This window comes from Bidens hawaiensis, unplaced genomic scaffold, assembly GCF_021521415.1.
Source record: "Bidens hawaiensis isolate Kalapana, Puna unplaced genomic scaffold, B.hawaiensis_p1.1 tig00056645_1, whole genome shotgun sequence".
NCBI lineage: Eukaryota > Viridiplantae > Streptophyta > Magnoliopsida > Asterales > Asteraceae > Bidens > Bidens hawaiensis.
This window is the reverse complement of record NW_027500193.1, coordinates 18,327-32,038: the sequence shown is the minus strand read 5'-3', so window position 1 is coordinate 32,038 and position 13,712 is coordinate 18,327.

Here is a 13,712-nt window from a genome sequence, read left to right as displayed (position 1 = left end):
CCAACTCTAAGATTCATAAGACTGCCAGTGCTCACAATTGAGCTCACAAACAAGACAAACTGTGCATGTGTAAACAAAAGAGAAAATCATAAACGATAGTTCTCCCGTGTTCATCTAATGGTACCATGAGAACTGCGGAATAGACCGACAAGACGGTTAATGATCCACACATACAAATAAACAGCCAAGTCTACGTCCTCAACACATGGGATACTGCGCGACTAAAGTTCATAAACAGTTTTAAGACTCTAAGTTTGTATGAACACATGAACATCCCAAAACATTAAAAGCAAAAAGGGATTAGGTACGAGATTACTCACTTGATAAACGATGCGGTGTAAGATAAAGCAAGAACCAACTTTAAACAAGCACAAGTTAACCTATAAATAAGATTATTGTTTTAATGATTTGTTTTAAGTCTTGATTACAAGTTAGCATAATTAATAAGTAAGTTATTATATATAATATATATTACCGGAAAACAGGGCAGAACAGGGAGGAAGACGGAGGCAGAGAGGGAGGCGGCAGAGAGCAAGGAAAACAGGAGAGAGTAAGTGTTTTGTGTGTGTAGTGTTAGGAAAAATAATACTATTATTTATAGAGAAACCCTAGGGAACACAATCCCTAGAAAAAGGGGAAAAGATCTCAAAAAGCAAAAGATTCCAAAAGCAAAAGATATCAAAAGATATGGCAGCTGCAGGGGGCAAGATAAAGCTGTCAGAGAACAGTAAAAAGCATGGGCGGATCAGAAAAAGGTACTGGTCAAGCATGGAAAAAAAGCAGATCTCAAAAGATAATGTCAGTCACTTTTTCTGCCAACCAATGGGGTTGGTGCGCATGCTGCGCCGAAAGTAACTTTTCAGACATAAAGCAGATTAGGTCAACAGCACAAAAGATAAGACAACACAAAAGCAAACGGCTAGATTAAACAGAAGAAAACTCAAAGGGTTCAGCGCGAGAAGGCTAAGGCGCGAAGGCAGACACAGAAGGTCAAGAGAGCGCGAGCGCGAAGGCAGTCAGAAACAACCTTAACGCGTCGCGGGAAGAACTTCATTTCTAAGCGCGCCGCGGGAAGAACTATATTCCTTAGCGCGTCGCGGGAAGAACAGTATCCATAGCGCGCCGCGGGAAGAACTGAAATCCTTACCGCGCTGCGGGGACAGTTCGTCTCGCGTATCGCAGTAACAGGTGGTCTTCACGCAGGCTTCCTTGTAAGGAGTCTGGCGCGTGGAGCTGCGCAGACAACCTTAGGCGGGAAGGAACAAAGGACAAGCAAAGAGTTAGAAGAAAAAGAGGGAAACAAGGCGTAAGGGCGGGACGGCGACAAGAGGGAAAAGAAGGCGGAAAGAGAGAAGAGGGACGGGACGGCGGAAAGAAAGAGAGAGAAAGAGGCGGGAAGGAAAATTATATATTATTATTAAAAGTAAAATATAAGTATAAATAAATATTAAATCATAAAAGAAAGAGTTCGGGTCAGAGAAACGGGTACCTGGGTCGGGGCAGATGTCACAGTCTCCCCTACTTTAAGAAATTTCGTCCCGAAATTTATCTCGAAGTAGGTTGCGCAGAGAACAGGTGTGGGTACTTGATCTTCATTTGATCTTCCCTTTCCCATGTAAACTCGGCTCCGCGCTTGGACTCCCAGCGAACTTTCACGATAGGGATGCGACTGCGCTTGGTTTGCTTAACCTCGCGATCCATAATTTCAACAGGCTTCTCAACGAAGTGCATAGTTTCATCAACTTGAACTTCATCAAGTGGAATGTGAAGGTTCTCGTCAGCTAAACACTTCTTTAGATTGGATACATGGAACGTTGGATGCACATTACTGAGCGCGGGCGGCAGGTCAAGTCTGTAGGCAACTTTTCCCACACGCGCGATGATCTTGAATGGTCCAACATATCGAGGAGCAAGCTTACCTTTCTTCCCAAAGCGGACAACACCCTTCCAAGGCGACACTTTGAGGAGAACAAGATCACCAACTTGAAATTCGAGAGGCTTTCGTCTGCGATCTGCGTAACTCTTCTGTCGGCTTCTAGCAGTCAGCAGATGATCACGGATCTTGGCGATTTTATCGGTTGTCTCTTGAACAAGTTCGGGTCCTGTGATTTGAGTTTCACCCACTTCGTTCCAACAAATCGGGGAGCGGCACTTACGACCGTAAAGTGCTTCAAATGGGGCCATACCGATACTGGAATGATAGCTGTTATTATAAGAGAACTCGATCAAAGGCAGGTGCGAATCCCAATTACCTCCAAAATCAAGAACACAAGATCGGAGCATATCCTCAAGAGTTTGAATAGTTCGCTCAGACTGACCGTCAGTCTGAGGATGATATGCCGTACTCATGTCCAAGCGAGTTCCTAGCGCAGATTGGAGAGATTTCCAAAAGCGAGATATAAAACGGCCATCGCGATCGGATATGATGCTCAAAGGAGTACCATGGCGGCAGACAATTTCCTTGACATAAAGCTGCGCGAGTTGCTCAACACGGTAGTTTTCACGAATGGGCAGGAAGTGAGCAGACTTAGTCAAACGATCCACTATTACCCAAATGCTATCATGTTTACTTGCTGTCAAAGGTAACTTGGTAATAAAGTCCATCGCTATACCTTCCCATTTCCACGTAGGAATTTCTGGTTGTTCGAGCAAACCAGATGGGCGTTGGTGTTCAGCTTTTACTTTAGAACAAGTCAGGCATCTAGCTACGAACACAGCAATATCCTTTTTCATACCGGGCCACCAATAAGTAATGCGCAAATCCTTGTACATCTTATCAGCGCCGGGATGAATGGAATACCGAGATTTATGCGCTTCACTCAGGATATCAGCGCGAAGATTCTCATCAAAGGGAATCCAGATGCGATTGAGATAGCAGAGAATTCCACTCAGATTAGGGACAAAGTGCGCTTCCGCGCCACACGCTAACTCGGCGCGAAGGTTACCATTACTGATGGATGCGCGCTGCGCGTCACGAATGCGCGATTCAAGGTTGCTTTGAATCGGCGCGAAGTGAAGCTGCGTGCGCGGCAAGATACAGTTAAGCTGGCAGGGTTTTCGGCTGAGCGCATCGGCTACCACATTAGCCTTACCAGGATGATACCGGATCTCACAATCGTAATCGCTGATGAGTTCGTTCCATCGGCGTTGCCTCATGTTAAGTTCCTTTTGATCAAAGATATGCTGAAGGCTTTTATGGTCAGTGTAGAGGATACACTTAGTACCATAAAGGTAGTGTCTCCAGATCTTCAAGGCAAAAACAACTGCACCAAGTTCGAGGTCGTGAGTTGTATAATTCTTTTCATGAACCTTAAGTTGCCTTGATGCGTAAGCGATAACCTTGCCTCGTTGCATAAGAACACAACCGAGACCTTGGTTGGATGCATCGCACTACACGACAAAATCATCATTACCCTCAGGTAGCGCAAGAACAGGAGCTTCACACAACAAACGCTTGAGCGATAGAAAGGCTTCTTCTTGCTTCGAGCCCCAAATATACGGTTTACCTTTGTGCGTTAGAGCTGTTAAAGGCAAAGCGATTTTCGAGAAGTTCGAAATGAAGCGCCGGTAATAACCAGCTAAGCCCAGAAAGGAACGGATCTCAGAAGGAGAGGATGGCGTAATCCAGTTCTTGATTGCTTCAATTTTGGATGGGTCGACATGAATACCCATCTTGTTAACAACATGGCCAAGAAACTGTACTTCATCCGACCAAAATTCACACTTGGAGAGCTTGGAAAAGAGCTGCTCGGTTCGAAGCTTTTGCAACACCAACCGAAGATGTTGCTCATGCTCGGCCTTGGTCTTAGAATAAATCAGAACGTCATCGATAAACACAATCACGAATTTATCCAAGAAAGGCCTACACACCCGGTTCATTAGATCCATGAAAACGGCGGGTGCGTTGGTTAAACCGAAGGACATGACCAAGAATTCAAAATGGCCATAACGAGTTCGAAAAGCAGTCTTCGGAACATCTTCATCGCGGATGCGCAACTGGTGATAGCCAGAGCGGAGATCGATCTTGGAAAAACAAGAGGCACCTTGGAGTTGATCAAAGAGGTCGTCAATACGCGGTAAGGGATACCGGTTTTTAATGGTGAGTTTGTTCAACTCGCGGTAATCAATACACATGCGAAACGATCCATCTTTCTTTTTAACGAACAACACCGGAGCACCCCAGGGCGAAGAGCTAGGGCGAATGAATCCATTGGCAGTCAACTCTTGAAGTTGGCTTGCCAATTCTTGCATCTCAGCGGGTGCAAGACGATAAGGAGATTTAGCTACGGGGGAAGCACCAGGGACAAGATCAATACGGAACTCGACTTCACGAGCGGGAGGGATACCAGGAAGATCATCAGGAAAGACTTCAGGAAAATCACGCACAACAGGGATATCGCGAAGCTTCTTCTCTTCAGCAGGTTTAACCACATGGGCTAGAAATGCAATACACTTCTTCCGCATGAGCCTTCGGGCTTCGGCGCAAGACATAAGTTTAAGACCGCGGGAGGGTTTCTCGCCGTAGATATGAAGATCACCATTTTCTCGAGGGATGCGAATCATCTTCTTGGCGCAAATAACTTCGGCGCGATTCTTCGAGAGCCAGTCCATACCAATGATAACATCAAAGCTTCCAAGAGGCATGGGGATGAGGTCGATCAGGAAATCGTTTTCGTTAAGGTTAAGCGTGCAATCTTTAATCACTGAGTTTATTAAAATAGTTTCACCGTTAGCCAATTCAACTGAAAAATCTTCTTTTAAATCGTTGCGCGGTCGCGCAAGCTTCTGCTCGAAGGCGCGAGAGATAAAACTTCGATCGGCGCCAGTATCAAAAAGTACAAAAGCATAAAATCCGTTAAGCAAAAATGTACCATTAACTACGTCATTATTCGCTTGCGCTTGGTGCGCGGTTATGTTAAAAGCTCGTCCACGCGTTACTTGGTTTGAAATCTGGTTCACCGGATTCGCTTGTGTGATTTGCACTTGTAGTCTCGGGCACGCGTTCCGGAAATGACTGGGATCACCGCAGTTAAAGCACGTTCTGGGTCGTGGGTTTTGGTAGGTTGGTTGTGGGTTCTGCGGGTAGACTGGTGGTGTTGGCGCAATTGGATTGGCGAGAAGGACTCTACAGTTTTCTGCAAGGTGACCAGTACGGCCACATCGGGTACAAAGTCGACACGGGGTTTGGGTTGGGTGGTGAAATCTACAGGTTGGGCAAAAGGGGTGGTTTCCTGTGTAAGGTTTCTTAGGAGGCGGGGCAGGGAGTGCGGGATTGGTTAAGGCATAGTTGTGGACTACAGGAGGTGTTGGGTAGGCTGACAGTGGGTTAGGCGCGTAAACTGGAGGTTGGTAGATGGGTTGCTGGACAATGGGCGGGCTGGTAAGCGCATAGGCTTGTCTGCGCCTACGTTTCTGGTTATGGTTTGAGGGTTCTGGTTTGGTTGCTGCGGGTTCAGAGACAGTTTTGGTGGGTTTGGTCTTCTCAGCTCCCCGCAGGAACAGGGTTCCTGCTCTGACATGGTTGTCGCTGAGCACAGCGGCCAACTCGATGGCGTCAGAGAGGGTAACTGGGTTTCTAGCCCATACAGAATCTTGAATTTCCATGGGGAGACCCCAAAGAAATTTCTCTATGGCTCGGCGGGAAGGGGTAACAAGGTGAGGGACCAGTAAGCTTAGCTCGTGGAAACGCGTCGCGTACTCGCGCGCTTCACCGCTGTATTGCTTCAAGTTCCAGAATTCTTCCTCCAGGCGCTTAACTTCGTTGGGAGGGCAGAATTCTCGCGTCAGAATTTCCTTGAATTCCTCCCATGTCATGCTAGAAGCAGCCTCTGCGCCACGCGCATGAGCTACTCCATTCCACCATGTAAGCGCTCTGGATTCCAGGACACTGGAAGCATATAGGGTTCGTCTGTCTGAGGGGCATTGGGTATGGAGGAAAGTGTTTTCTATTTTCTCAAGCCACTGGAGCATCACGGTGGCTCCTTCAAGACCTGTGAACTTTGGAGGGTTACCTGCGTTAAAGGATTTAATGTTGTAACCAGAGGTATTATTTTGGCTCAAGGCTTGGGCTATTGCGGCGGCCATTTCCTGGGAACGTTGCAGCGAACGTCTGCGCGCGGCTTCTTTCTTCTTGAGATGGCGAGCTGATAGCGGAGGCATTCTATAAAAGTTTTAATTTTAGTTAATATCTTGGTTTTAGCGCAAAGTATAACCTTATAAAGCTTGGTTTCGCGGAGTCAGTTACTGTCAAAAGTTAAAGTAAAATAAATGACCCTAAATGCAGACTTAATAAAGGTAACAAATTCGAATCAAGAATCGACAATTCATGTATCACCATGACTTTCCGAATTCCCAATTTAAAATGACTAGTAAACGAGTATTGGAGATTGACGATTCATGTATCACCATGACTTTTCAATCTTCAATATAAAATATACAAGAAAATGAGTATTGGAGGTTGACAATTCATGTATCACCATGACTTTTCAAGTCTCCAACCTCAGAACATAATCGTAAATGAAAATTGAAAATCAATTATTCATGTATCACCATGACTTTTCGGATTTTCAAATCCAACAAACGAATATGTAAGAAAAATCAATAAAAATCGAAATTCAACAAAAATCGAAATATCGCGTAATAAAATCATATACTGCGCAAGCGCGAGCATATTCATAAATAACGAGTAATTAACAATAAGCGCGCAAACATGAGATTTCTCTCATGCGCAAGAAGGGACTCTTAGGTATTCTAGGCCGTTACGTCTAACCACCTATCCTAAAGTCAACGAGCTCTGATACCAATCTGTAACACCCCGACCAAAGGCGGATTATACATCGGGGCGCCACATATTGTTTCATTACTCGTGACACTATTGGGTGTCAATATTTAATAAATATATTCATTCACGCATGCGCAACGTATACATAAGATATAAATAAACCAACATAAATCAATATATTATAAATCAAAATATTCGAACAGCAATAACTTGTCTTGATACATTTTAATCTAGGTCCAAAAGTAAAAACGTCCTATGTGTCCACAAGCTCCAAAACAGCTACTGCAAACCTGAACATGTGTTAAAATAAACGTCAAACACTTGCGTGTTGGTGAGAAATCAAGTTTAATACAATACATAGATAACAATAAATCTGCGCGCAACATGTGTATGTCTGGTTTTCAACAAGGGTGTAATCTGATCGGGACCAACTCTAAGATTCATAAGACTGCCAGTGCTCACAATTGAGCTCACAAACAAGACAAACTGTGCATGTGTAAACAAAAGAGAAAATCATAAACGATAGTTCTCCCGTGTTCATCTAATGGTACCATGAGAACTGCGGAATAGACCGACAAGACGGTTAATGATCCACACATACAAATAAACAGCCAAGTCTACGTCCTCAACACATGGGATACTGCGCGACTAAAGTTCATAAACAGTTTTAAGACTCTAAGTTTGTATGAACACATGAACATCCCAAAACATTAAAAGCAAAAAGGGATTAGGTACGAGATTACTCACTTGATAAACGATGCGGTGTAAGATAAAGCAAGAACCAACTTTAAACAAGCACAAGTTAACCTATAAATAAGATTATTGTTTTAATGATTTGTTTTAAGTCTTGATTACAAGTTAGCATAATTAATAAGTAAGTTATTATATATAATATATATTACCGGAAAACAGGGCAGAACAGGGAGGAAGACGGAGGCAGAGAGGGAGGCGGCAGAGAGCAAGGAAAACAGGAGAGAGTAAGTGTTTTGTGTGTGTAGTGTTAGGAAAAATAATACTATTATTTATAGAGAAACCCTAGGGAACACAATCCCTAGAAAAAGGGGAAAAGATCTCAAAAAGCAAAAGATTCCAAAAGCAAAAGATATCAAAAGATATGGCAGCTGCAGGGGGCAAGATAAAGCTGTCAGGGAACATTAAAAAGCATGGGCGGATCAGAAAAAGGTACTGGTCAAGCATGGAAAAAAAAGCAGATCTCAAAAGATAATGTCAGTCACTTTTTCTGCCAACCAATGGGGTTGGTGCGCATGCTGCGCCGAAAGTAACTTTTCAGACATAAAGCAGATTAGGTCAACAGCACAAAAGATAAGACAACACAAAAGCAAACGGCTAGATTAAACAGAAGAAAACTCAAAGGGTTCAGCGCGAGAAGGCTAAGGCGCGAAGGCAGACACAGAAGGTCAAGAGAGCGCGAGCGCGAAGGCAGTCAGAAACAACCTTAACGCGTCGCGGAAAGAACTTCATTTCTAAGCGCGCCGCGGGAAGAACTATATTCCTTAGCGCGTCGCGGGAAGAACAGTATCCATAGCGCGCCGCGGGAAGAACTGAAATCCTTACCGCGCTGCGGGGACAGTTCGTCTCGCGTATCGCAGTAACAGGTGGTCTTCACGCAGGCTTCCTTGTAAGGAGTCTGGCGCGTGGAGCTGCGCAGACAACCTTAGGCGGGAAGGAACAAAGGACAAGCAAAGAGTTAGAAGAAAAAGAGGGAAACAAGGCGTAAGGGCGGGACGGCGACAAGAGGGAAAAGAAGGCGGAAAGAGAGAAGAGGGACGGGACGGCGGAAAGAAAGAGAGAGAAAGAGGCGGGAAGGAAAATTATATATTATTATTAAAAGTAAAATATAAGTATAAATAAATATTAAATCATAAAAGAAAGAGTTCGGGTCAGAGAAACGGGTACCTGGGTCGGGGCAGATGTCACAGCCGGGTCAAATATATTACTCGGGGAAGACCCGGGGTGAGGAGGCCCGTGCTGTGTGAAAAGATGTTTAATGTTTTATTCACTTATGCTTTGGTTAAGAAAGGCTATTTATGATTTTATGGTCTCATGATTTTCCACTACATTTCATACTTATGGAATTTAAATTTTTAATGAATGTCGTTTATGAAAACTTGAACTCACTCAGCTCAAGCTGACTTTGTGTGTATGTTAGATTGACTTTCAGGTTAAGAAGTGGATGCTATCGCTTGGACGTGCTGGATGCTACTCGGGAGGTTGAAGGCATTTCTGGTCGAGGAATTCAAATAAAACAAATATTTTATTTACATTTGATTTTGGACACCTGTACCCGTGTTTGGGATATTTAAATACTTACACTTTTTCCGCTGTTATTTACTCTGAACTTGTTTTAAATAAAACGAATCGATTGGTTTTAAATTTTTGTGAATTTGTGGACGTGATTACCAACTGTAGGATTCCCGGGATTCGGGGGCTTACACGAAGCCTAAAGGAGAAGAAGTCTTGTATTAGAAAAGTTGTCTTGGAAGTCTTTAAATGAAAATAAATGATAAGAAATGTAAACAATCTAAAGTTTAAGGGTTTAAAATATAAATATTTAAGAAATTATAATTAGTCCTTTAAACATGTAAGTTTGCTCGAAACCGGGTTAAAGTATCTAGCCCTTAATTTTACTCAACCTATGTTAAGTAATAAGGTGGGTAAAAATGCAAGAAAGCAAGTCCCTTTATAATATAGATACTAAAACGGGTTTTAACGAGTGTTCGGGTGGTCGGTTCGGGTCTTGGTGACTTGACCAAACCCAAAGTCAACTTTCCAAAATAATAAATATATGAGATAAATCAATAAATCTTAAAGAGACTTAACCAAGTATGTAATTCTATTGTTTTAGAACTAACAACGTATGTTAAGCGAGTGTTCGGTTTAATCAGTCCAAACTTTGTTATAAGATCAAGTTGGATTCAACATTCCGAGTACTTTGTGAAAATAATTAAAATCAATTTATAAAGTATTTTTAAAGAAATATATAAGCTTTAATGGTTAAAAACACACTTGTGTGTCTTAAGCGAGTAACCTTGGTTTAGTTCGGTTTGGTTTGGTTTTTATCTTGGAATAAGGCCAAGAATGGTTACCACATGTCCAAACGTCATAGAACTTGTAAAATAATTTATAAATAATAATACCAAAGTTTTACATACAAAAAGTCAACAACAAAGTCTTTAAACGAAAGTTCGGTTTCCGGTTCGGATCTTGTTTCGGGATAAGACCGAGGTTAGATTCTACAAACCCATAACCATGGAACTAATTAAAATGATTTTAGAAACTCAAATCTTACATAAAACATGTTTATACAACTATTTAAACAAACTAGTAAACAAGAGTTCGGCTTCCGGTTTGGAGCTATTTACGGAATAACCGAGGCTAGTCTCTACAAACCCATAACCATGGAACTCAAAATGTAAAATAGAACTAAGATGAGCAGAAGTTAAACAAGTATAACAAGTTAGATGGTTAGATGCGGAAAATATATAATCAAGGACTACTACGAGTCCTCCATGTAGCTTTGTCTTATGGGGACACTTAACCTACCGAGACCGGAGAAATGCCCGCCGAAGGTACAAAGGGTGCTATTATATATATGTTGTATAACAATCTTCAAGTATTAATAAGTGTTAACAAGTTGATTATAATGTAAGACTATGGTCAGTTTGGCTTTGGAAAGTCAAACTGCCAAAAAATATGAAGAACAACTTTGAATGCTTGAGGATTAGGAGAGAAAGAGATGAATGAGCAGGGATTAATGAAGGGGATAGGGGTGTATATATAGGGTGGGTTGAAAGGGTCAAGCATGGGGTTAAATATCAAGGTTTGCATGCAAAAGGGGGGTCAAGACAAGTCACAAAACAACAAAAAAAAGGAGATGAAGCTGTTGGTCTGCTGCTGGTTCGCTGCGAGTCGGTTCGTGTCCGGAAGTTCGTTTTTGATGTATTTTGAGCGTTTTAAGTTCGTTTTCGAATCCGTAAAAGGGGTTTTTCAAATTAGACAAGCGGGAACGTTTTAGTAACATAAAATCCAATATTTTATTTATTTGAAATGTTCGGGATATAAATCGGGTCGGTTTACAACATAAAAACAAATACAAAATAAATACAATTTAACCCGAAATCGAGGGATGTCACATTATTGTTGATAATACTGTTTGAACAGAGCTAATGCAAAAATGGTGTATGCTTCTGAATGGATATAGAGGCTCTAAGGCGTAATCTTGAAGCAAATGGCGCGGCTGATCGATGTGTTGCTCTCGAAGGAGATAATATTCGTGTCACAGCACCTAAAGTGAGGCTTCTTGTTTTTCATATGTTCTATTAAAAATTAAGTATATTTCTAGTTGCAGTACTATTTCCGTGCTATAAGTTTTGCAAATTTTAGTTTAAAACCATCTTATGAAGTGTTGACTTGTTTGGTATTTTGATGTTAAAACCGTCTTGTATTTGTTTCTTTTACTGTCAATGGGATAAATTTCTTGTCATCATTTGGTTTGACTTTAAAGTCAAAAAGGAACTTCTTAAGAGGAAATGTATGCCATCAATTGACTTATTTTTTTTATTGTTTTTTTTTTCAGGGAGTTGCCGATCGAGTCAATCATGATTTGCTGCCATCAAGTGAGGATAGTTGGGCTACTGCTGTGAGGGCATTATGGTAATTTCGTTTAATTTTCTATATCTTACATCTGACTATTTGAGATCAAAATGACTTAAATTTTAACTTCCAAATAGATACAAAGACCTTAAAATTTTCAAGTTTTAACAGTTTATCTTAACTTTATAAATATATATATAATACACACACCTTCACTTATCTTGTTATATAAGTTTAACTTTTAGTCAGTTTGACTCTATATGTGTTCTGTCTCTAACGGACAGTTTCTACAAGAGCAAATTAAAATTTATACAATCAAAATCCAATCATTTCAACTAATACAAATTAATTCAACTCAGCAAATTAAAACAAGCACAACAAGTAATTGACTGACACAAACAAAAAAACACCAGTTCATTTCAACTAATACAAAACAAAGGACATACCATCTAATTCCTCCATTGCGTATCAAGTATTAGAATTTAGGGTGGTAACCCTTTTTTATCACTTTCAAATAAAATACTTAAAATTCATCATAATTGAACAAATATGCAAAGAATTTGATTACTAAACACGTCAGCGAGATTAGTGAACACATACACTGATGTTTTTTTGGATTGTCTTTTTGTGTCAGACCTCGAACCTCCTTAACTTGAAAATTATTAGCAACAGCATTAATGTCATTACTCATTAGGAATAAAAGATTTGAAATTCATCATAATTGAACAGATATGCAAAGAAATTGATCACTAAACACTCCAGTGAGATTAGTGAACACATGCACGTGTGTTTTTCTGGATTTTCTTTTGGATATTTCCTATCAAAATCATCTTTTGGATAAGAATCGTCTTTCGGGTCACAATCTTCTACTGGATCTAAATCCGGCACTATCCACAACAGTCTACAGATATACTCAATCCACATAAACTCCGTACCCATCGTCCACGAAATATCTGAAATATCCCACTTTTCTGTCTTTAATTCGTAGGTGATCAAGAAGAATCTGTTTAAATCTGATTCAAGTACTTTTATAGTAAGACAAACAGTATCGCCCACCAAAGCCAAGCGTTGGCTTTGAGGACGACCGCTACACCTACCAACGACGCTACTGGTAACACTGCTACTTGTGTATAGCGACTCCCTGGGTTAATTCTTCTAACCGAAAGAGCCTTAAAGTTAGCATCTTAGGCGGCGACAAACCCTCGTTCAACTCCACCAAACTCTTAACACGTGGCTCTGTGTCTTGTGACTGTGGCTACTTCATGTATAAGGGCGTCCAAGTTTGAATGATGAAGAAGAGTAAAACTTCTTCTTACATCGTGAATTGGAGCATTGTTTCTTATCACAACGATTGCTGTAGTGTCGCATAAGTCTGCCTCAAACACCATCATGGGTTCGGTTTTATCTCGATTCAAAGGTGTGGTCAATTCTGAAAATACGTTCCAAGGGTAATAGCCATTTGAAAAATGCTGAAAAACCGTAAAGGTATAGGCGGATCTTGGTCTGGGCCCTCTTGTACATGTGTGAGGATGAACCTCGATGCATCTACTGGATGGTCTAGACATCTAGTTCCATCAGCAACCGTTTGCCAGTTCAATTCATGGATAGAAGGGTAGAGAATTTTTCTTGACGTCATGGTCCATGGGCTTAGCAAAAGAAACCCATGGCCTAGTAAGTAAAATACAAAGATACAACCCCACAATTCGATGAAATTCAAGTAGCTGAATGTCAAGTCTCTTCCAAAGTCCCTAATATTAAACCTTGCAAAAGCCCCATCACATCTTCTAATGCTAAAAATGCAGCTCGTATCTTTGTCACTGCTTTCACAGTACGTGAAGCTCCACATCAACAGACAACCCTTTTTGCGGTACTCTTTCAAAAAATCCTGGTTCGTTACCATATTGTAAAGACCCCCTGCATGTCGGTTTCATTGTCACAAGTTCTAGAAGACCCATTTTCATGAGTACGTACCTATTTAATCAAGCCGGCGGGTAGGTTCTGTAGCTCAAACGTCCTGCCAGCCATGTTGCGCAATCAACAATATAAAAGTTTGATATATAATAGCAACTAATTACATAAATGAAACAAACAACAAAACAAATTGTTGAAACCTATTCCCCCATTGGGGTAATGTTTCTAATGGGTGCTCTAAAAAAATAGTGTTAGATTCATATTATAAAAGGTATATACAAGAATTATCTAAAAGAATTATAATAGTATTCAAATGAATTTAGGGTGGTGGTCCTCCTCTACAACATGATATCCCCTTATCTATATATAGAAGGGGGATTACAGTTATTATTCCCTGCATTACAAC